The sequence below is a fragment of the Coptis chinensis genome, chromosome 1, assembly GCF_015680905.1.
Source record: "Coptis chinensis isolate HL-2020 chromosome 1, ASM1568090v1, whole genome shotgun sequence".
NCBI classification, from domain to species: domain Eukaryota; kingdom Viridiplantae; phylum Streptophyta; class Magnoliopsida; order Ranunculales; family Ranunculaceae; genus Coptis; species Coptis chinensis.
The window spans coordinates 63,290,096-63,315,631 of NC_141456.1; positions in this window are offsets into that span (position 1 = coordinate 63,290,096).

Genomic DNA, 25,536 nt, shown 5'->3' on the forward strand with positions numbered 1-25,536 from the left:
AACAAAAGTAAATAATAAGATTGAAAATAAAGAACAATAAAGTAAATGACTTGAATGAAAAAAAAAAAAAAAAAAAAAAAACTAGAAAATAAATTCTACATGACACTAGAATAAGTCTAGGTGCATTCTACTCCTACAAACCAAATAGTTTTGACCCTAAATGCAATGGATACCTAATTCTCTACATCTCTTTGGCTAATATATGACACTATTTACAAAACTACCCCTTTCCTATAGATTCATGACACCTCACCTAATTTGTTTTATACTTTTGCTTTTTCCTTTTGCTTTTCTTCCTAATTAAGATAGGTTTTAAAAGAAGTCATCTTTTGTGGTAAGGACATCTATAACACCTCTATTCTTATTAATGTCCAAAATTAATTATTTTGCAAAATTTAATATATTATTGACTATGTCTTAAGTTGACTATTAAATTGAAGTGAATATGTATGTTTGACTTTTTGAAAAAAAGAGGGAAAATAGTTTGTTTGGTTTGAAAATAATTTAATAGGAAAGTTTTTAAGTTTTAAAATAATGTGTAAATATTTTATTAATAAGGAAACATAGAGAGAATAATTTCATAATTTATGGGAGAAAATATGAAAATACTTTGATTAGAAAGAAAATGTCTATAATTTGTGGAGAGAGAAATGTTTTTATTTAAAAGAGAAAATGGGTAGAGAATTTGTAAATATGGAAATATTTTGAGTTGTGTTAGATCTAAAAGAAAGAAGAAGAAAACAAAAAAAAGATTAAAAAGATTAAGAAAAAAGAATGTGAAGAAAGAATGAATAAATGGAGTATTTCTATGCTTAGAGTTTTCATTGCTTAGTATTTCTATGGGGTTTTTTTGGATCTATGTGGGGTATTTTTATTGCTTGAATCTTACGTGGAGTGGCGTTCTTTTTCTTATTGTTCTTTCGATGGCAACAACAAAAAGGTGAGTAGACATCACTAATTAGTCATTTCAATTATTTGGTTGTTGATTCCTATTTATATTACATTCAATTAATTAGAAAACAAATAAATATATGTTGCGTATTTTGAAATGTTAAATATTAGTGCATGATTAATAGTCTTGAAATTGTTATTTTAATTATAAGGGTTCACATTTTATTTGCATGAATCAAATTTAATATTGCAAAGTACTTATTAACATTGAATAGCGTAAAATAGATAAAAGGAAATGATTAAAATTGTATTAGTGATTAGACCTCGCATATAAATAACTATTCTAATTATTTTGGTTGTTGTTTTTCTATGGTACTCAATTAATTAAAATAAAATATGAATATAGCTGATTGATATTTATAAAATGAATAGGTACTTGAAAATGCTAAATATTAGTGTATGTATAGTAGTTATGAAATTATATATATCAATATTGTTTTACATTTATTTGCATGAATTTAATTAGTGCATAGTACTTATTAACGTTGCATAATGAAAAAGAGATACAAAGAAAAAAAAATGCATGCCTAGTGATTAGCTATTATTTTTAAGTTGTATATATTAGGAGTTCTAACAGACAATTTTTGTTGGTTGTTTCGTTTGAATAGTGACATGAATAAATTAAAGAGTTTCGGATGATTACAATATATGTATTAAATGGTGGTTTCATATGAGTATAATTATTTATAGATTTTATTAGTATGTGATATACGTAACAAATTGGAAATGTTGAAATTGGGAAATTTATTTATTGTTAAGACATGTTTGATGGCTAAATGGTGTTTGTATGGATTAATTAGAAATCTTTGTAATGTAATCAAAGTGTACGTATGATTTCAGTGTGACATGACATTCCTGAAATGCTATAAAAATATTATGCAATATGTTTTGAGCAATGGTGATGTAATGTGGTATATTATAATTATTGTTCTGTTAAAGGATATGATATGTTATGATATCTATTAAATGCGACATTTTTTTCAGAAATAAATATAAACACTCCATTATTATATTTATGAGATGTTATATGAGGTATTATAGTCTTTGTGGATATTTCCAAAGGGATTGTGGTTTAGTGGAATATCTTTTATTTGGCACGTGAAATAATGAAAATAAGAGGTATTGTGATATTTCCAAATATTGTGGCTTAGTGCAATAATTTATTTGGCACGTGATAGAGTCAAATGGTTATGAGATACAAATTTATGATACCTGAATAAATTACGTAACGAAAATCCTAGAACCTAGCTACCACAACTCATGTGATTGGCCTTTGTGTAGGGCGTATGTGATATGATTGACCATTGTGTAGTGTGTATAAGATGTTGATTGACCCTTGTGTAGGGCAATCGTAGCTGAATAGTGGCTTGATTATCTCGTTTGTAAAATTTAGAACGAGACGCACGATATTTTATGCCGAATAGTGGCAGTACTCACCTAATGGCGTTCGTGTGAGGGTTATCTGGTATGCAATATCCCGCTTAAGGTAATTACGCACGGAGTGGTTCATTACGTGAGGGGAGGCATGTGGATGTACATGTTCGGCGTTGGGGAACGATTGTGGTAGCCAGAAAAACTAGGTAAAACATAAAGACGACGTGATTCTAGAGACACTTAAAGAAACTCTAAACAATAATTGTGTTGATATATCAAAGTGTACATTAAATCTATAATAAATTATTTATTATGGTTATGAAATTGGTCATTGAGATTGTTCTTGTTGGTTCAATGAGATGATTGGAATTATGTATATGATATGTTATTTTATTGTAATTTATTTTGCATTCACAATGGTTTTGCATTCACAATAATTTATTTTATTGTAATTGATTATTTATGTAGGTGTAACCCACTCTGTGATTAGGCCTACACTAGTGTAAGTATTGAGTAAGTTTTAGTTTTGTTATTTTATTATTAGATATAGTTGATCTGGTACGGTTTGAAGCTAAGGAGCCTCGGTGGAGGAACTAAATGCCTTATTATTATTGAATTAGAAGCTAAGGCGCCTCAGTAGAGAAACTACCTGCCTTAAATTATTATACGTATGGATGTTGTGATATTAGTTAGAAGTTAAGACACCTCGGTAGAGGAACTAACTGTTTTATTGATTGTGTACATATATGTATAAATATGATTTGTATTTTAGGGCTACTCATACTAATAAAAACTTTTAATTATACGTTTATTGGTTTTGTTGATTAAGTCCGAGGTCCACAGTCCGAAGTCCGAAGACCAAAGTCCAAAGTCCAAAGTCAATTTAGTCGTTCATTTTAGTCAAGTTACCTTACTCACGTGGGTTTGGTAGGATAGGTCAAGTAAGGGATCGTCCAAACCTTAAGGCTCGGAAAGGTTCACAACTGGAATTACAACTTTTGGTGAGTAGGATTTTAGGTTTTTTAGTTGGTTTTAATTAAATTACCAGTAATGCAAATAATGTAAATTACTACAGTGATTTATATGTAGGTAAACAAAGATAGAGAAACAGGGAGAGGGTTAATCATACTCATGCAAGAATCATTTTTCAACAGTTTATATTAACATATCACTACATCTCTAATTCGTCTCGTGTTTGGAGACGACGTCGAGTATTGATCCCTAGCGCATGCCCACATCTCTGAGCCACATCGCACTAGCATAAGGAATTTAACTAATATTTCATCTCTGGAATATCATTTCAGCTTCTGGCTCGATTCCACATTAGCTGGACAAATTGGAGAGCTGTCTGACACCATAGAGTCGCGTGCGAGACATTTTGGGTCGCGACGAGACGATGCGTTTCGAGCATCTCCAAATTTGTATGCATCTCCATTTTGGGGACCGGATGTCTAATCTATGCCTAATTCCTAAGCAGTGATTCTAGAATATTAAAGAGTCAATCTGGATTCTCACATGAGCATCATAACCCTCCCCCTGGGGGGGGATTAGCTCATGATCATTGAAGGAATAATAAAACTTGCTGTATACATTAAGTAAATAAATGCAAGACAGGAATTAAACTAGAAAAGAAATGACTGTTATTAAGGGTAAAATGACTTACAATATTTAAGCTGCTGGAATGAAAATGACGGAATGTAAGTGCTGAAATAAAACTAACTAACTGCTAAGCGGATGCTAGAGCATGAAAATGCTGAAGGAGAATATCTGAAGCCCCTCATATATATAGGTTGGATGGCTGGAGAAGGATTAATTGAGTTTTGTCTTTAGCCAAATTGAAACGTTCAAAACTTTGAATAACAAAGTTTTGTTTTTACATGTTTTAAATTTTAGCTTTTGTCTTTTTGCTTATTAAGGTTTTGTTTTTTAGCCAATTTCAATTCAAACCACCTGCTTTGAATTGGTACGTGTCTTCTCCTATTGCAAGGTGGCACTAAATTGTGACCATCACTTGCCACCTACATATGCTGACTCGTCATGCCTTTTGGGCCGGCAGAGCGGGTCCTCTTAGTGTGTCCAGTGGCGGCGCCGATTTTGGCGTTTTTACGATTTTCTGTGTTTGCGTAAAGTTTGTCGCCCATGGTCGCTATGGCAGTTTCACTAGCTAACGTCAGCATCCAGATTTATCAGATATGACCTTCGGAAGTTTGTTGTTTCTTTATATGTGGACCCGTTCTGCACTGGTTTTGTTCTTTTGGAAACTTCGGCTCTAGTCAGGCTTTGTTGGGCTTCATTGGGGTTGAGTGAGAAACTTCAAATATTCCAGTATTCCCGTACTTCGATGCATGTTTTATCATTATATTCATTTTAAATGCAGAAACCTGCAAAAATACGAAAATATAATTATTACGTGATTATCAAACACATAATCGACCAAAATGCTATGTCTCTCGGGGTTTAATATTACAGTTTTGGGTGCTTATCACACCACCCCCAAACAACATTTTGCTTGTCCTCAAGCAAAGAAGAGACATTAAAATGATAAGTGGTCAAAAATGTGTTGTCCTAAGCTAAATCTTATTTCGCAGAGTGCGGTTGCATTGACCGTATGCAACAAGGCCTTGAACCACTAGGAATTCCCTAGTGGATGAGTTATAGCCTCGTGAGAGTTTTCTAGAGAAGATACTCACAAACTTCATTTATACTACAATGACTCAGTATCAAAGGCTTGTTTCCTTAATTAATCTCAGGTATCTAGACATCTCACTAACGAGGGAAACAAGGATTTAATTGTTTCGAATTTCAACTTAATATACATACAATAATCAAAACATCTACGTATGAGCATGCATGCAGTGATCTTATAATGAAATGTACGAGCAGGGCCGTTTTGGATCATTTGGATAGCGTCCTTAAATAGATTCTCACAGGTATGTGTCGAAACATAATTTCTCTTTTATTTTTCCACTCAAGTTTTGCTATCTCTAGTGAAGTGGGCACACGTTTCCTCCCTTACTCAATGACAGTAAGGGGAGCCGAGGTCAAGAAGTCACAACTACTACTTATTATCACACTATCCTACTCCTAATTAAGCTAGATGTCTTTATTAGGCGGTATGGGGCTTAGGAGGTAGTTTAGAAGAAACTGGAATGGAAAATTCAAAAATGATAAGTATGAGAGAATAAGGTCTTCGAGATATTTATACTAGAGAATCCTTATTTTCTTTCTTGCTTCTAACATGGGTTTCCATACTTGGATTTTTCAAGCTTTTGTATTCCCTTTTGATTTGATTTTTGGGGGGAATTCTAACCTTGATATTTCTTTTCATTTTTGGAAACATATTTCTATATATTTTCTTTTTCTTTTTCTTTTTCTTTTCTTCTGAAACAGGTAACTGATTTTGATTTGTGACAAGGTTTTTCTCTTCATTTTTCTGCACTTCCTCCTATTTCTCATACTTATAATCTAGGTAGGCTTCTTTATTTGTGGTTAATAGATGGGTAATGATTTTTTTTTTTTTTTGTGAAATAGAAAGGATTAATGAAAGGTTCAGTGGGGCGACTAGCGGTAATTTTTTTTTATAGGTGTGAATTTTTGGCTTTATCGATCCAAAGAAGGCCTAAATTCTCGCCTAGGATTTGGGTAGTGATCAAGTAAGTAGACGTGTGAACTTCTCTATTTGGAAGAACTACTCCTCTGTGTCATTACTCATATATCACACATTTTGAGGCCTTTTGGTTAGATTCTTACAGGATATGGAAACTAAGTTGTCTAACCGTGGGTCCCAGAAACTTACTGCTGTGTACATTTAATGATAGTCAGTGCATGAATGCTCATGAAAAGATGTAAAAACTATTGCATACGTATTAAATTAAGTTTCTAAGAACAAGTCCTAATCCTGATGCTAGGGTGAGATTTCTAAATATTTTTCATCATAGAAAGGGAAACGAGAATTTGTCACTAAATACGTTTATTTAGACATCAAGTAAACTATATACAACTTTGCATGCCTAATTTTTGTGAAAGGTTCTCACCACCCCCAAACAGTCGGACACTGTGTCCTCAAAGGGTTAAGAGGAAGAAAGAGTATACCTGAGAGGCTTTGAGCAAAAATATAGCTGACATCTTCCACATAAATTTATTGTAACACACTATATATTATACATCATAAAAGTAGAAGCACACTGTTAGGTTATTTATTTATTTCACATCAAAACGTAAAACAAATATGTACATGCATCAACTCACATTGCCCCAACCTTGAACTGGGGGATGGTCCATCCTTGCTTCGTCTCTATAGAAATGCCATTCCTTTGCATCACGCCAATCTATCATAGCTTTCCAGACTTCACTCCACTTCCTCTTCTTTGCATTGTCCAGATGAGCTATCATTTTATCATCATTAGGGAAAGAACGAACTTTCTTTAGATACCTTGCAGGGCGTCGCCATGTCCAAAATTGCAAAGAATGAATTATCTTGTTTGTTGGACACATAGAGTCGACCTTTACCCAGTCCTGAAAGGTGGCCGCAAACTGCGGAAAGTACATCCTCACTACCCTACATGTTGTAACTGGCAGGGTGATATAGTGTTGCCGAAAAGACCGAGCCCTCTTAAGGTTCTCAATTACTAGGTCTGTGATGTCAAAGGCGGTATGTTGCTGGGCCAAGGCATGGAACATCTTACAAGCTGACTTTGATGCAGTGGAAAAATGCCAATCTCCCATGATGTTCAGAAGAATAAATAACATTGCAGTTCAAACATTCATGGTCATACTGGCTAGTGGAATAGTGAAGTCTGGCCATCGGCCAACTTTGGCACGTTCACTGACCTGGGCAAGGCCATCTCCATAACGGGCGGCAAATTTTTCCCAAGAATAGTCGTTAAAGTTGTTTTCTATCATGTATTGGATGGGGATGTCTGGCTGAAAAGGAGGAAGGTCTAGAGCCATAGCAACTGTTGGCTCATAAAAAGGGTGTCGGTTGTTACCAATACGGATTGTAAATTCGTTCAAAGGGAAACCCTGTACAGCAGGTAGATCTTCCATGTGATCATAAAAATAAGTTGCCAAACCTGGGGAGTATGTCTGCTCCGGTTGTAGAATAAGAGAGTTCCAACCAACTTGAGTGATGTAGTCTCTGAAAAGATGTTCATATGCAGGAGAATTCAGCAACGAATGGAAAGATTGTTCTGGAATCATCTTTGGAGCTTCCATTGTAGAAGATGTGACATGTTTAGACAAGGATAAACAAATATTAGAGTATGATGAGAATAATTAAGTAAAAACAAATTACCATAGGGAATTTTCACTATATAAAAAAAACTAAAAATAAAATGACAAAGAACATAAAATTGCAAAATTTTAAATGGTGTCATTGGCCCAAGTAACGGCAAGGATCCTTTTGTGGGAGGGATCCATTTTTAAGATTTTCTATGTCGTCAATCCATGCAACAGCCCGTTGCAATATTTCACTTTCTGTCTGGTAAATCTCGGCGTGGTTCTCCATTATGAGAGTGTGATTTGCCAAGAACTGGTTGTGGCTGTGCAAGAATTATGCTTGTTCCTCTTCGTTTATTGTCTGCAGGTCCTAAAATTCAAGAAGACTGGTGATGATAATGTTCTGACATTTGAATAATGTCATCAGTCCTTGTTACATTAAACGAAGGCTTTCCATGGGATTAAATGCGTTGCATAATGTATTTTCAGTGAAGATGTTGTCAGCAGAACAATCTTCGTCGGTTTCTGCACTGACATGGTTCTTTGCAACGTCGGGGTTCCAAAATCCGTTCCTACATACTGAGTGAACGGTAAGAATGTTAGCTGTTCGAAGAGGTGTATGAGGAGAAGTACTAGAAAAACCCCAACGTATCATGATAAGTGTCACAATGGTTGGTAAAGGAGCTGCCTTTTTCCTGGCATGTGCGATCGCGTTCCAGAGAAATTTAATAATGCAAAAATCATTGCAGTTACTCTGTAAGACCCAGAGTAGATGGAGGAGGGGTTTGGTTATTTCAGAAGTCTTAGACGTGCGGAGCACATTATGAGCTACCTATTGGATCACAGATAATTGGTTCTTTTGCAAAGATCGCTGATAAACAATACGGTTTTTCCGGTTGTATTCGCCGTGAAGGATAGTTGCAAACATCAAATGCCTGATATTGTCGAATAGTGAATCCTGAAGGTGTACTCCTTGGTTTGTAATAGGAATTTGAAGTACCTCAGAGATGATTTCCATAGTCAATTCACTCTCGCATCCGTTAGCATGGACAAAGAATTGCCCGTTTTGGAAATAACCGCTTTTATAGAACAACAAGACCAATTCTCTGGAATAAAAAGCCTGTTTATGATGTAAAAGAGGGTACCATCCTCGACATAATATTTCTGTGTCAAAAAAAGGATGAAAAAGACCATTTTGGAAATTTTCCATAAAATTTTGCTCGGGCACGAAACTTCGAGTGAGGGCCATTAAAGATGGAGTGGTGAAGAAAATTTTTTTTGGAAAAAGGGAAGTTAGATTTTTGAAGTGTCTATCCTTGTTATAAATTGGCACCAATCCGAAAATGTAAAAGATACGGATCGAGGTGTCACAGGGTAGTTAGACCACGTGTATCTTCTAAGATATGCGCAAAAGTGGATGTAGTGTGGATGACAAGAATGAGGCATGTGACAAGGAGTGACCCCTCTTTTTTTTTTTTAAACTAGCGTAAGTAGAAGGACAAGGAAAATGTAGGTATACTATCACAATAAGATGTAAGAACGTACAACGGTATGGAAACACAACATAATGATACGGGGAATGAAATACAAACCTAAATATTAGATAGAACTATATGCCACATTAACAACATTACTATAATGAAACAAACAAGCATGAAGACTTGAGTAGCATATTCAATTTGCCGCTGCTCAAACTTTTCTAATGCATCCATGAAGCTTGAAATTTGGAGCGGACTAAAAACAATTTTTAGAATAAGAAGTGTAGAGGGAAGAATATGAAATGAGTGAATGTGGAGGAAGTGTTGAACTTATTTATAGAAAGAAAATTGCCGTTTTCTGACCGTTTTTAGATGCGATTTCATGACCGTTTAATAAAACCTTAGTTTACGGTAAAGTTTGCTGTTTAAGTGTGACATCTAAAATATATATATAAATTATTATTACTAATATTATTATATATTTTCCTATCTATATAATATAATATTAGATATAACTAATATATCCAGGCAGAAATTTTTAGGAAATAACCTAATATTAAGCTGGAAATGCAAACACGTAAATCAAATATCTGACATAAATATTATACAAGACTGGAAAAATAAACTAGCTAATGATGTCCTCGTGGTGCTTTGAAGAATCCTCGGGGGACTGCGAGAAGAAGAACCGTGAGTCTTGGCGACGTCGCGGCAAGACGAAGTTCCCGTGGAGGCTAATCGCTCCGGATATCACCCAGTATCCATCACCGAAATTCGAATCGACGTCGGCTCGCCATGAACATTCACTGAACCGGTTCTCGGTGAGTAAGCATATGGTCCCGAAATGTAGTCATGGAAGCTCTCATTTCCTCTTTGAATACGCCCATGTTTCGCCATCATCGACTTCGGGCGAAGTGGTCATATCTGTCCTTAACTCGCCTAAGGTACATTTCATCGATACCTGGCAAGTGTACATGTCTCTCAAACCACTGTTCACAGCACGTAAGGCATCTATGGGTTGGGTCATCTTACTCATGGCAGTCTCATCAAAGTAGGGTGGGTAAGATGAGCCTACGCTAGTGTGCTCGGCAGCCCTAGGTGTTGTGGGTTCCCAAGGGTCCAGTATGCATTTCTTGAAGACAAGCATATTCTCATATTATGGTATAGTGAGTAGCAGGGTGGCGGACAGAAAACCCAAGGTAATCATAACTTGCATTACCAGAACAGCAAGAGGGGCTGATCTAAGAGTGGCATGTGTAATAATATCAAAAAGAAAGGTAACGATACAGAAGTTACCCTTTCGCTCCTAGAGGATCCAGAGAAGGTGGAGGAAGGTCTTGTTGATGTTTGAGGGCTTCAAGGTGCCAATGACGTTCAGTCCCAGCCATTGAGTCACAACCAACCGTTCCGTCGCGACCGAAAATACCGATACGCCAAGCGCATTTTCCGTCTATGTTGTACTCTCCCTCGATTAGCGTGTCAAGCATTAGGTCGTAAGTCCGTGGGTACACGGACTGCTACTGAGTCAGCATATGGTCGACCAGAGGAATGCCCGTGATCCCAGAGAGCAAAACAGGTGTGACTTCGTGGCGTACACCCTCGACGGTAACCCAAAAATGGGCGCCATTAAAGCTCCCATTGTCGTAGAATTTCATCACCAAATCCTTGGAATAATGCCCTCCATTAGCATATAACAAGTACTCCCATCCTCTAGAATGAATTTCATTATTAAAGAATGGAGCAAACATCACGTTTTCAAATAAATTTCCAAAAAATTTCTCTACACAAATACGCCTGTTACCGGCCATCACTGGTCTTAAGGAGAGGCTGGCTATTGATTAATGATGAGGGGAAGAAATGGGACTTGCTGACGGAAGGGAATTATGGTCGGAGTTGTAAGAGTCTCGCGCGAGACCTTGATTTAGCGTGGGCCTGTCTCATGCGAGACTTAAACGAGAGGGGGCAAGATCCGGAAATTTGGGAAGACGAAGTGGGTGATGGTGACGCGTGTGGTTGGCTTTGTCGGGTTTAAAGGGCCTGAGATTTTGATATTTTGGTTGGGCCAAAAAATTTCCCAAGCCCAAAGCAAGCCAAAAACCCAATTTAAGCCTAAAAAAACTAAACGCTTACCCACGACTCGTTTGGACTCCGAATTGGATGAATGAGATATCGAAATGATCGACACAAAAAATGCTATCCAATTGTATGAGTCATTCTCAAAGGTCACAAGAGTTTTTGAAAAGAAGGAGAGTGTTTTATTTATAAACAAAGGTTTTATTTATATACAAGGGAGATATACGTGAAGAACACTGGATGTCCAGAAGAGTCACCATCTTAAATCATAGACAACTGTCATGTCGGCTCTGGAGCGAACCCAATCCAGCCAGACTATGGCTTTACCTTTGTGTATTATGGGGTTAGGGGCAGGACGGTACCATCCTGGACCGTGCGCGCTACGGTTTAATAAAATTGCCCTTATTACATATGGCTATCCTCAAACCGCCCCAAGGGAACTCAAAGTAACCAATTCTAGGGTTGGTCTGGTAGAATTCATTGCCCGTTTGTGTTCCAAGCATACGACATCTGAGGTTGGACATGAATCTCATGTGCAAAACTTAATGCAAAGGGAAAAGGCAACAATATAAACATATCTACAAGGTGAGTCTTTTAACATCAGATCCTCAAGATGAGCTGAGTCTTTTAACGTTAGATTCTCAAGACGAATCGAGTCTTTTAACGTCAGATTCTCAAGACGAATCCCAACCTGTGGGAGAAACGGCGCGGCGACGAAGATTATCCCGCTTGGTGGTGTGTCGGAAAAAAGTATACCTTAAACTGGCTAGTATCAGATAGGAAGTCAAGACCTAGATAGAAGGGTGTTTGACAATGGATACACCAGCCCATCCTTCGCGCACGTCGTTTACGAGCAAAAGTACTACGACTATTCCGTATTCGTGATGAGTGAGACTTACACCAAATGATTAGCTGAAGTTTGCGAGGTAGAGAGTAGAAAAGGGAAGAGAAGGAAGGAGGTGAAATTTTAGGTACCCATCGTTTACCGAAAAGCACGTTTGCTCGTGTTTTAGGCATTGTCCATTGACTTGAAATTCGCTGTTATCTTGTTGATTAAGCAAAGAGATTGCCCCATAATGTTTCACAGCTGACACAATGAAAGGACCAGACCATCGTGTTTTCAATTTACCAGGAAAAATGTGTAATCTAGAGTTGTACAGTAAAACTTTTTGGCCTATTTTAAAATCCTTACGCAAAATGTGCTTGTCGTGCACTCTTTTCATATTAGCTTTGTAGGATTTCGAGAGATCATAAGCATCACTCCGAATCTCCTCAAGCTCATTTAATTGCAGTTTTCGCTTCTCGCTTGCCTCGATGATATTGTAATTGAGGCTTTTGATGGCCCAAAGGGCACGATGCTCAAGTTCAACTGGCAGATGACAATGTTTTCCAAAAACAATACGGTAAGGAGACATCCCTATAGGTGTCTTAAATGATGTTCGGTATGCCCATAAGGCATCCGATAAGTGGAGAGACCAGTCCTTTCTTGATGGGTTGACAGTTTTCTCCAGAATAGACTTTATCTCTCTATTGGAGACTTCCACTTGGCCACTCGTTTGTGGGTGATATGGAGTAGCAACCTTGTGACTAACTCCATATTTCTTCATTAAAAACCCAAAAATTTTATTACAAAAATGTGTACCCCGATCACTGATGATAGCTTTGGCGACACTAAAACGAGAGAAAATGTTTTCTTTAACAAATTTCACGACAGTCTTATGGTCATTTGAGCGACGTGCGAGTGCCTCAATCCATTTGGACACATAGTCTACAGCGACTAAAATGTATAGAAAACCTTGAGAAATAGGGAAAGGTCCCATAAAATCAATACCCCAAACATAAAAAATTTCCACAATCAAGATAGGATTTAGGGGAATCATATTTCGTTTGGTGATTCGACCTAGGTGCTGACAACAAATGCAAGCTATGCAACGTTCGTGTGCATTGCGAAAAATGGTAGGCCAGTAAAAACCACATTGTAATACCTTGGCCGCAGTTTTCTTTCCACTGAAATGACCTCCTCCGCAAGATTGTTCATGGCAAAGGATAATACGCCGGTGTGCTCCTACCGAATGCAAATGACGAATGAGTTGGTTGGAACAATACTTAAAGAGGTAGGGGTCATCCCAAAAATAATATTTTATAGTGGATAAGAACTTTTTATGATCAGGACGTGACCAAGAGGAAGGAACTTTCTCAGTAACTAGGTAGTTAACGATATCCGCGTACCAAGGAGATGAGAAAATAGAGTACAAATATTCGTCTGGGAAGGAATCACTGATGGCTTCAGAATCACTATCAATGTCACTAACCAGCCTTGATAAATGGTCGGCCACGACATTTTCGGTTCCTTTCTTGTCTTTGATTTCCAAGGTGAATTCTTGCAAGAGAAGGATCCAGCGGAACAATCGTTGTTTTGCGTCCTTTTTTGCGAGTAAGTACCAAAGTGCGGCATGGTCAATATATACGATGGTGGATGTTCCAACTAGGTAAGGGCGAAACTTATCCAAGGCATAGACAATAGCTAGGAACTCTTTCTCAGTTGTTGTGTAATTACGTTAAGCGTCATTAAGAGTTTTACTAGCGTAGCAAATAACAATGGGTTTGTCATCATGTCGTTGGCCTAGTATGGCGCCAATAGCAAAGTCGCTAGCATCACACATTAGTTCGAATGGTTGGGACCAATCAGGGGGTTGAATGATAGGAGCGGTAGTCAGAGCGGTTTTTAGAGTATCAAAAGCTTGTTTGCAATTGAAATTGAAGTCGAATACTGCATCCTTAAGTAGGAGATTGGTTAAAGGTCGAGCAACTTTAGAAAAATCCTGAATGAATCTCCTGTAAAACCGAGCGTGGCCGAAAAAGGCACGGATATCACAAACTATACGTGGGAAAGGTAGCGAAGTAATTTTAACAATTTTAGCTTTATCAACCTCTATCCCGTCTTTCGAAACAATATGACCTAGAACAAGTCCTTTGGTAACCATGAAATGACACTTCTCCCAATTGAGTACCAGATTTTTCTCTTCACAACGCGTTAATACTTTAGAAAGGTTGGATAGGCAGTCATCAAAGGAATTTCCGTAGATGGAAAAATCGTCCATGAAGACTTCTATATAACGCTTCACCATATCACCAAAAAATGAAGCATGCAGCGTTGGAAGGTGCCCGGGGCATTACAAAGACCAAAAGGCATTCGCCTGCAGATGCAAAGGTTCCAAAGGGACACGTGAAAGTTGTCTTTTTATCGGGCGGGATCGATGACAATTTGGAAGTATCCGAATAGCCATCAAGAAAACAGTAGTAAGCATGACCGCTAAACGCTTCTAGCATCCGGTCAATGAATGGGAGAGGGAAGTGATCTTTACGTGTTCTGGCATTAAGTATGCGATAGTCAATGCAAATTCTCCATTTTAATGGAATGCGAGTGGAGATGCACTCACCATTTTCATTTTGTACAACTTGAATGCTGGACTTTTTGGGAACAACGTGGACAGGACTAACCCAATCACTATCAGAGATAGAGTATATGATACCCGCATCAAGTAAACGTAAAACTTCCTCTCTCACCACTTCCTTCATGGCAGGATTAAGGCGACGTTGTGGTTCTCGCGATGTCTTTGTGCAGTCATCGAGATGTATGCGATGCGCGCATATGCTAGGGTATATTCCCTTGATATCATCTAAGGACCATCCAATATCGGAGCGGTGTTCACGAATGACATGAATCAAACGTGCCTCTTCATCAATAGTCAAGTGAGTAAAAATTATTATAGGGTGACTACCATCGAGATCGAGATACACGTACTTCAAATCAGAGGGTAGAGGTTTTAAATCCGGAGTTGGAGGATTGGGGATCAAGGATTCGTGAGGGATCATCTCTTCAATGGAAAAGAGCGAATTCGGTTCTTCTGAATCAGTTTGCAACACAACAATAGGATCAAATAGTGATACCGACTCTAATAATGCATGGACATCCTTTATGTACGAGTCATCGTCAAACTCAGGATTATCAAAAGAAAGAAATTGGTGTATCTCGTCTGGGGGAAAAAAGTTTGTGAAATAATCATGTTCCAGACTATCAACCAAGCTAATCTCGCCCTCCATTATAGGATCAGGAAATTGTTTCATTAATTTGAACACGTTGAGTTCAACAGAAAGGTTCCCGAAAGACAATGTCATTGAACCGTCCCGACAATTTATGAGAGCGTTAGCAGTTGCAAGAAAAAGACGTCCCAAGATGATAGGAATGGAGTCACAGGCCACTTCAGTATCTAGAATGACAAAATCAACTGGGTAGTAAAAATCTTGCACCTTGACTATGACATTCTCTACTATGCCCTTTGGGTACTTGATGGAGCGATTCTCGAGTTGCAGAGTCATATTGGTAGGTTTTAATTCATGAAGACCTAACTGCTTAAATAAGTAGTAGGGAAGTAGGTTAACATTGGCACCTAGGTCTAAAAGTGTGGTAGCGGTATACTTGTCACCCAACATGCATGGTACAGTTGGTTGACATGGGTCCTTGTACTTTACCACACAATTAGTAGTGGTAATCGAGGGAAACTGCTCAGTGAGGAACGCTTGTTAAGGAACATTCGTACGTCGTTTGGTGGTGCACATGTCCTTCAAAAACTTGGCATGCTTGGGTAAATGCTTAAGCGCATCTAGGAAAGGTAAGTTTATGGTCAAATTTTTGAAGGTTTCACGGATCTCATCGAAATGTTCGTCACGTTTGTTCTTTACCAAACGGGCAGGGAACGGAGCTTTTGGGCTGAATCGTGCATAAGAATCAGTGGCGTCTTTCCCTAGGGATATGGGTGTAGAATTGGAAGGCACAACTTCGTCCGTTATAGGTTGCGAGGTAGGATTTGGAAGGACGGCAGCCGTGGTTTCTGTCGATTCCTCGTCTTGTTTATTGTCGATGGTTCGGCCAGAACGAAGAGTGGTAATGGCATTTACCTCACCCTGGCTTGGATTACTAGATCCTGGTGCATTGTTGAGTTCAAAGGCAGTGTTTGTAGGCTTAGGGTTTGGAACTGCTTGGCTAGGGAACACGCCCTTTTGACTTTTATCCTGAGCTAACAGCTGAAGAGATTGTTGGATAGAAGCTAGGATTTGATTCTGTTAATTCATGTATGTCAGAAAAGTTTCAAATTGTTTTATCTACCGGATTATACCAAATGAGCAAAGGGGAACTAGTTCACGGTTATTATTTACGGGTTGATTTTGGTAGTCATATCCTTGATTAGCGGGAACAAGGTTGTGGTTGTTTTGGTACCCTATATTTGCATTATTGGGAAAATTACTTTGCCCTTGCTGGAATTGCGGAGGATTTCCTTGATGATAGGAATTGTAGTTCGCGGGTGGTCGTAGAGGAACTTTGTTGACACCCGGAGGAACTTGTTGTTGGGCAGGGGGTGTCCAAGCTAAATTCGGATGTTGTCGCCAAGGTGCATTAGGGATGTTGAGAGCACAAGCCTCTTCAGAAGGATGGGGAGGGCACTTGTATACCGAAGGACAATAAGAATCGGCGTGCTCAGGACTTAAGCAAAGAGGACATGGGGAAGCGTTAGCAGCCATGACCTGTTTGGGTTTTTGATCATTTACTTGTACCGAAAGAGCATCGACCTTTTTGTTTAGGGACTCGATTAGAGTTTTTAATTCTAGATCGGGTTTGACCTCGAACATAGACATAACTTTGGTAGGAGTGTCTTTAGAAGATCTAGAAGAATCAGTGTTTCCCCAATGGGTGCTTCGTGAAGCCTGTTTCTCAAGAAAAGTGTATGCTTCAGTAGCGCCCTTGTCCATGAAACAACCGCTGTTCATGATATCTAAGGTTTCCTTTTGATGGTTAGAGAGACCATTAAAGAATGAACGGACTAATACAAAATGTCGAGTTGATGATGGGGACATTCGAGAAGCCAGATCAAGAAAATCGCTCCATGCTTCCTAAAAAGGATTCCTAGGGGTCTTTGAAAGAATTGAATCTTTTGAAGCATTTCTGTAGTTTTCTTCTGAGTATAGAAATTTATCATGAATGCTTGTACGAGTTTGGCCCATGTGTCAATGGATTGCGGCACTTTGCCTGTGAGCCAAACTAAAGCTTTATCAGCTAAGGTGAAGGGAAACAACCTAAGCAAGACTTGTTCGTTGGTAACAGTCGGATGGCGGAAAGTGGTGACTACTTGTTGCATCCGACGAAGGTGATTGTATGGTTTTTCATGGTCTAGACCATGGTAAACAAGTAACAAACCAAAAATATTTGGCGAAATTCAAAAATCACCTACAATAGCATCGAGTTCAATGCAGGAGGCAGGTCCTTCTTGTAAGGCAGTATAGAAATCCGAAAGGGATTTCTCGACTGTGGGATTTTCCTGGGCCATAATTAAGGGAGATGATGGCAACAGAGATGTTTGATGAGGTTGATTTACGGAGGAGGAACTATGTCTAGGAGATAGCATAAGCAGTTGTTTATTGTATTTTCGGCGACGATATGTAAGTTTTAATTCCTTATGTTTACCAGACCGTAGTCTCATACAAATATAAAATTTAATTTAAGGCTCATAAGGAACGAATTATGACTGGAGGTTTTAGAATTAAAGAAGGAGGGAGGTGTAGCACGTCTTCCTGAGTTGTTGCTAACTCGAGCAGGTAAGCTAGGATAACGTGTGAATATTCCAGCAGCCAGGTCACCTGGGAGGATTAAGGGAGGTTGTCCGTGCTAGCACGTTCCTTAATTAGGCAACCTCAATCTTTCGAGTTTCCTAGACACTGATGGAATAGGATGATGATTTATGGTGTATTATGCGGGGTATTATTAAGATTATTAAGATGAAATTTTTAATTACTATGATTTATTTTTATTTATTTATTTTATTATTTATTTTATTATTTATTTTATTTTAGTTTACATAATTAATGTATTATGGAGATGTGATTACGAAACATGCAATTAAAAATGATAGATGTCAAAATAGAAACTAAACATACAATTAACACATGCTAGTTTTACACAAGAAGTCTACATATGCAAATCTATGTTAATAGAAATGTGTCCTACACATGCAATAATCTATAGCTATTGATACGTGCAACTTAAATGTGAGCTAGGGGAATGTCGAGAATGAACTCATACAAATGAATACCGCGTACGTGAATTGATGTAATATACACATACAAAAATATTCTAAGCAGATGGCTTGAAACTACACATACATCCAAATATATTTGAATCATATTAATCGTGTTAACGTGAAGATGTAATGACGAACCACATTTATATGCAAAGAGTTCTTATGCCAACACACAAACATGCAAGGTAAAACAGGTTATAGTAACAACCAAATAATATCCTCGACAAAGTTTGAGGAGTTTAAGAATTTGAAACCTGGCATCCCGCGATTCCTCATTACATTTGAACTAACTCCCCGAGCGCTCGTGAACTTCTTTGGAAAAACTGGACAAGAGAGTCCAAAAGAGTAATCTTGAAAAGGAAAGTGGCTCAGACTGAAAACCGGAGTGTTGATACTCCGTGTTAGTCTCGTGGGCTACTAATTTAGTCTCGTCCCGAGACTCTTTTGTCGATTCAAGTACTTCAAGTTCCTACGGAATACTTAAAAACGTGCTAATAAAATAAACAAGATCCGGTTCCGCGGATATCCGTTAGTAGAAAAAGTTGGGGCAAAGCAGTGCGTATCGTTAGTATTGCAAAAGAAATGGAAATTAAAAAAAATGGAGAGGTAGGGGAGGGGGTTTTACGTGATGTGTTCCAGTTATTACGTTAAGTCCAGAGTCCTTCGGCGTGCAGCGGCGCCATTTGATAAAAACTTTTAATTGTACGTTTCTTGGTTTTCTTGATTAAGTCTGAGGTCCACAGTCTGAAGTCCGAAGACCAAAGTCCAAAGTCTGTTTAGTCATTCGTTTTAGTCAAGTTATCTTACTCACGTGGGTTTGGTAGGATAGGTCGAGTAAGGGATCGTCCAAACCTTAGGGCTCGAAAAGGTTCACAACTGGAATTACAACTTTTGGTGAGTAGGATTTTAGGTTTTTTAGTTGGTTTTAATTAAATTAACGGTAATGCAAATAATGTAAATTACTACGGTGATTTATATGTATATAAACAAAGATAGAGAAACAGGGAGAGGGTTAATCATACTCATGCAAGAATCCTTTTTCAACAGTTTATATTAACATATCACTACATCTCTAATTTGTCTCGTGTTCGGAGACGACGTCGAGTATTGATCCCTAGCGCATGCCCACATCTCTGAGCCGCATCGCACTAGCATAAGGAATTGAACTAATATTTCATCTCTGGAATATCATTTCAGCTCCCGCTCGATTCCACATCAATTTGGACAAATTGGAGAGGCTCATCGACACCATAAAGAGTCGCCAGCGAGACATTTTGGGTCGCGCCGAGAGGCTGATACGAGCATCGGCCTCCAAATTTGTACAGTCTCAGTCATTTTGGGACCGGATGTCTAATTTATGCCTAATTCCTAAGCAGTGATTCTAGAATATTAAAGAGTCAATCCGGATTCTCACATGAGTAGCATAACCCTCCCCCTGGGGGGGATTAGCTCATGGTCATTGAAGGAATAATAAAACTTGCTGAATACATTAAGTAAATAAATGCAGGACAGGAATTAAACTAGAAAAGAAATGATTGTTATTAAGGGTAAAATGACTTCTACGATTATTTAAAATTTCTTTGGAATGAAAATGACGGAATGTAAGTGCTGAAATAAAACTAACTAACTGCTAAGCGGATGCTAGAGCATGAAAATGCTGAAGGAGAATATCTGAAGACCCCCTCATATATATAGGTTGGATGGCTGGAGAAGGATTAATTGAGTTTTGTCTTTAGCCAAATTGAAACGTTCAAAACTTTGAATAACAAAGTTTTGTTTTTACCTGTTTTAAATTTTAGCTTTTGTCTTTTTGCTTATTAAGGTTTTGTTTTTTAGCCAATTTCAATTCAAACCACCTGCTTTGAATTGGTACGTGTCTTCTACCATTGCAAGGTGGCACTAAATTGTGACCATCACTTGCCACCTGCATATGCTGACTCGTCATGCCTTTTGGACCAAAATGTTATGTCTCTCGGGGTTTAATATTACAATTTTGGGTGCTTATCACATACCAGCATTGTTTATAATGCTGACCCGATTTGCATGTTTACTTATCGGGTGTGTTCATAAAATGAACATAGTCGATAAGTCTTGACAGGATTAGTGTTGAAGAAGGTTAATTGCTGCTTGTGGTTTGCGTTAACGTCTCATTACAGAATGTGTTTTGTTTTCCCTTGAGGTGCAATAGGTTTTTAGTTGAGACAATGTTTTTTTGTATTTTCAGTTGTAATTATAATTAAAGAGTTGTTGAAAGGAAATTTGTAACTTAATCATATTTGAGAATATTTGTAATGTAGAGGACTTTTGTTTTTTGTTAAAATTTTTTTATTGGTTCCAAATTATTTGAATAATCAAATGGATAAGGGGTTTTTGGAATTTTGAGAGTGCATCATACCTCAAAAATTGAAAATTCGGGAACAAATATTGTTTTTCCAATTTTGTCGAAATTTGGGGTGTGACAACATCTATCTCTGGTCTCTTGAGTTAAGGACTTAACTTTCAGCTCTTTGGTTATGAGTCTTTGACTTTTAACCTTTGACTTTGACCTTTTCAGCACTTTTTCATAGCAGTTTCGAGTCTTCATAATAAGTGGAATTAAGGCTCCTTTTTGTGCTAAGACGCAGCTTTTATGATAAGTGGTCTAAATTGCTCTATAACCTGAAAAAGGTAATAAAAACTATAAGTTGTCTTTTCAATTTATTATGCCTAAGAAGAGTTGTAATATAGTAATGTAAAGATAATAAAACGCACATTTTGGAGCTGATCACCACCCCCATATAGCATATTACTTGTCCTCAAGCAAGGATGAGAGAAAAACCAAGATCACAAATGAGTGATTTATTATTAATTATATTAATCTTATTTCGCGGAGTGCAATTGCATTGACCATATGCAACAAGGCCTTAAACCACTAGGAATTTCCTAGTGGATAAGCTTTAAGCCTCGTGAGAGTTTTTCTAGTGAAGGTACTCACAAACTTCTTATATTTAGTACAAAGGTCTTGTTTCCTTATTTATTCTCAGAAGTCTATACATCTCATTAGTGGGGAATAAGGACAAGCTCCTTTGAACTTATAATAACACATATACAGTAATTTAATCATCTAAATATAAATGTGCAAAATATGAGCACTAACATGCAAAAGCAAAGTTATTTCTGAAACTTTTGAAGATCGTCTTTAAGGTGGGTTCTCATAGGGATATGATGTGTTAAAACACAAACTCTCTGATATATTCACTCAAGTTTCATTCTCTCAAGTGCAGCGGGCACTTATATTCCTCACATACTCAAATGACATCCAAAGAAACTGGGGTCGATTGATCACGCTTGCCACTTACTATCACACCATCCTATTCCTAATTGAGCTAGATGTCTTTTATTAGGAGTTATGAGGCTAGGGTGATAGTTTAGAAAGAAAAAGGAAAGGAAAAACAAAAATATGATAAGTTGAGAAATTGGGTCTTCAATATACTTGTGACTAAAGAAGAACCTCTTTTTTTGCATGCAAGTAAGATATTTTATTAATAGGTAATAAAGAATACAACTCTGACAAAATAGATTTACAACAAACTCTAAGTATCAAATCTGTAGTAAGTCCGGTGAGGACATTCTAAGGACTTAATGAAAGGGGGTCTATTGGGACTCCAATAAAGCTCTCCTTTACTCAAAGTTGATCCATGTTTTGCTGCCGCATATGCCCCAAAGTTTGCTTCTCTGAGTGTATGTGAAATTTTCCAGTCAATAAGCTTTGATGCTCTATACCACCTTGCTCTCAGCCACCATGGAATTTCTCCTCCTTTGAATGCAAGGACTACTGCCATAGAGTCACTCTCTATCCAGAGTTTTTGCCAGCCTTTTTCCACAGCAGTTTCGGCCGCCAAAACCACTACCAAACTTTCTACCTCCTAATTTGTAGTAACCCCTAGGCCTTGTACTAAGATACCCAGAATTCCGCCGTATTGTTCTTGAAAATGATTCCCGCACCCCCATTGCCTGGATTTCCGAAGGTCGAACCATCTGTGTTGGCCTTAACTACCCCTATATTAGGAGGAATCCAGGACACTTCTCTGACCTTCTGATTTTACTCGCTGGCCTCACTCTTCTTTTGATGTTCAGTTGGTTTAGAATCTGAAAATCTATGGTAGAGTTACTCATTGTTCCAGTTAGCAGGAGACCAGCGATGCTTACCCTTTTAAGAACTTCGCATCTTATTCTCAGCGGATTTAGCTTCACATCTTCAAAGAAAATACTATTTCGAACTTTCCATATTTGAACCATGAGATGGATAGCCGCAACATTCCAAAGTTCCTTTTGTATCTGGTTGTGCCCTCTTCCTGCCTCCATGATCGATTTTAAGTTGATGTTTGAGGGATTTACTCCAAAGTAGTTCGAAGCCTATTGCCACAGTGTCATGGCCTCCTCACACTCCCAAAGGATATGCTTCGCGCTTTCTGATTCCTTCCTACAGAGCCTACATTGCGAAGCAAGTTGAACTCCTTTCCTTTGCACTCTGTCATCTGTTGGGACCACTCGGTGGATCAGTTTCCAAGCTAAGCTAGCTTGTCTAGGATGGATATGACGAGCCTACACCCACTTATACCAGCTTATCTTATTTTCTTTTTTCCTAATCACCTCGAACCCTTGTTTCACTAAGAAAACCCCATCATGAGAGGGTTTCTAGATTCTAGTATCGTGCTCTTCTCCTGTTGGTAGGTTTAGGTGATTGACATTGATGCCCGCTTTCAACAGCACTTCTTGAATAGGTGCTGCAATATGCTAATTATTATTGATGATAAGGTCTGAAACCTTTGCCGAGAATTCCCTCCAGTTTATACCCTGAACCACATCTGTGATTGCTGATCCTACCCAAGGTTCCTACCACACATTGATGCTTCTTCCTTGTCCCACAATCCACCCTAGGAAAGGTTTCATTTCTTTTAAGGCCCATTTCAATCCTTGCCATACTGATGAATGCTTGTGGTAGGTTAAGTAATTGCCATCTCTCATTGTGCATTTTTTCTTCATGAATCTACTCCACTCAGTCTCCCCATTCAGAAAGTTCCAAGCTAACTTCATAAGAAGTGCAAGGTTCAGCTCCTTGAGCCTTCTAATACCAAGTCCCCCTTCATCGAGTGGCTTACAGACATTTTCCCATTTTAAAGTGACTACCTTTCTCACCGTTGGATCCCCCAGACCATATGAAATTTTTGATGGCGAGTTCACATTCCCTTATGCATATTGCTGGCCATTTATACACCGACATGTTGTATACTGGAAGGCTGCTTAAGATTGACTATGCCAGAACCACTCGACCTTGGAAAGACAGCATCCTACCAGCCCATCCACTAGCTCTCCTCCTAATTTTGTCCACCAAGACTTGTATTCTTGCTGTTGTTACTCTGCCTTGGAATATGGGTGCTCCAAGGTACCTCTCTGACAGTTGGCTGAGCTGGAATTCAAACAGGGAGGCAACTCGATGCTTCTTGGTGTCAGGCATGGCTCCCATGTAGAGTTTGCTCTTTGAGGGATTAAAAAACTGCCCTAGTGAAAACTGGTAAAGATAAAGCATCTCTTTAAGAAGTTTGAGTTCACGAATGTCTCCGTTCGCAAAGATGAATATATCGTCAGCAAAGAGGATGTGTGTAGGGCTAGGACAATTCCCGGCTACTGTCATATGCTTAATTTTCCCCATATGGAAGAGCCAGTTTATACCTCTGCTTAGAACATCTTCAGCTATGTCAAAAAGGATAAGAGAGAGTGGATCACCTTGCTGCAATCCTCTACCAACTCCAAAAAAGCCACAAGGACCCCCATTGATCAGAACAGAGATATGAGCACTTTTTAGCAGAGTGAAGATCCATGAGCACCAAGTATCATTGAACCCAAATCTTAAGAGTACTTCAAGAAGGAACTCCCAACTGAGTGAGTCAAACACTTGGGTAATATCCAATTTCATTACCAAATTGCCACCCCTTTTCTTTTGATCCAGCTCATTCATCATTTCCGAGGCCAAAGCAATTCCTATTATGCCTGTTCTTCCTTTAATGAAGGCTAATTGCTCTCCACTTATAATGTTGTTTAGGATATGCTTGATTCTCAAAGAGAGAATTTTAGTGATAATCTTGAAGAGAAAGTTGCTTAAGCATATAAGCCTGAAATGGTTAACTGCCATGGAGTTGTCTATTTTGGGCACTAGGACGAGGAAGCTAGAATTCATACCTTGAGGGAGAGTGTTATCCCTAAAGAATGAAATGATAGCTTTGCTGACAACATCCCCAATAATACTCCAAAAATAGTGATAGAAACATCCCTAGATTCCATCTGGACCTAGGGCACTATTAGCATCCATGGCGAACACAGCATCTTTGACCTCTTCCATGGTGGGGATGGCGGTGAGAGAAGCATTTTCCTCATCTGTAACAAGCTTAGGGATGAGATTTAACAAGAATGGGCTTATGTTGACTTCTGAGTATTTATATTTTTCCTCATAGGCCTCCACAATGAATTTCTTAATCTCTGCCTATTGCGTCAGCTTGTTTCCCTAGTCATCTTGTATCTCCACAATTTGAGATTTAGCTAATCTCATCTTTGTTGTGGCGTGGAAATACTTTGAGTTTCTCTCCCCTTGTAGAGCTTCAGTAACTCTAGCTTTCTGTCTCAGAGTCAGAATTTCCACATCTTTAACAGCTTGAATCTCCGTAGCCTTTTCCACTTCTTGGTTATGTAACTCAGAGTTAAAAGGATCATGTTCCTGCTCTTTGAGGATGTTCTCAAGCTCGTCCTCTAGAGCTTTGAGATGTTGTTTCGTATTGCCATAGACCCTCCAACTCCATTCTTCAAGAACAATTTTGAGTCGTTTTAGCTTTTTTACCACTTTTCTTATGGGCGCATCATGCAAAGGCTCCTTCCAACTCTTTTTTACCACTTCTCTCAGGTTTTCATGTTAAACCCATGCTTGCTTAAATCTAAAGGGGATGTTCGAAGGCTTTGGTATTTTTGTGTTCCAACCCACAATCGAGCAATGATCTGAGTGTCTTCTTTTTCAGAATCCTGCTTCTCCAGCCAGCACTGACATCAATCTACCATTGGTTTACTAGCATTCTATTAATCTTTTGGTACATTCTTCTATGCCCCATTCTTTTATTGCACCGAGAGTATTTGAATCCCATAGTGGTGGAGTCGATCACAGCATTTGAGTGAATAAAAGAGTTGAAATCTGACATGGCTGCTAAACAAGGAGTTCCTCCTCCTTTGCGCTCGCTTATTTCAGAAACTATATTAAAATCCACCACCACCGCCCATGGCTCAACAAC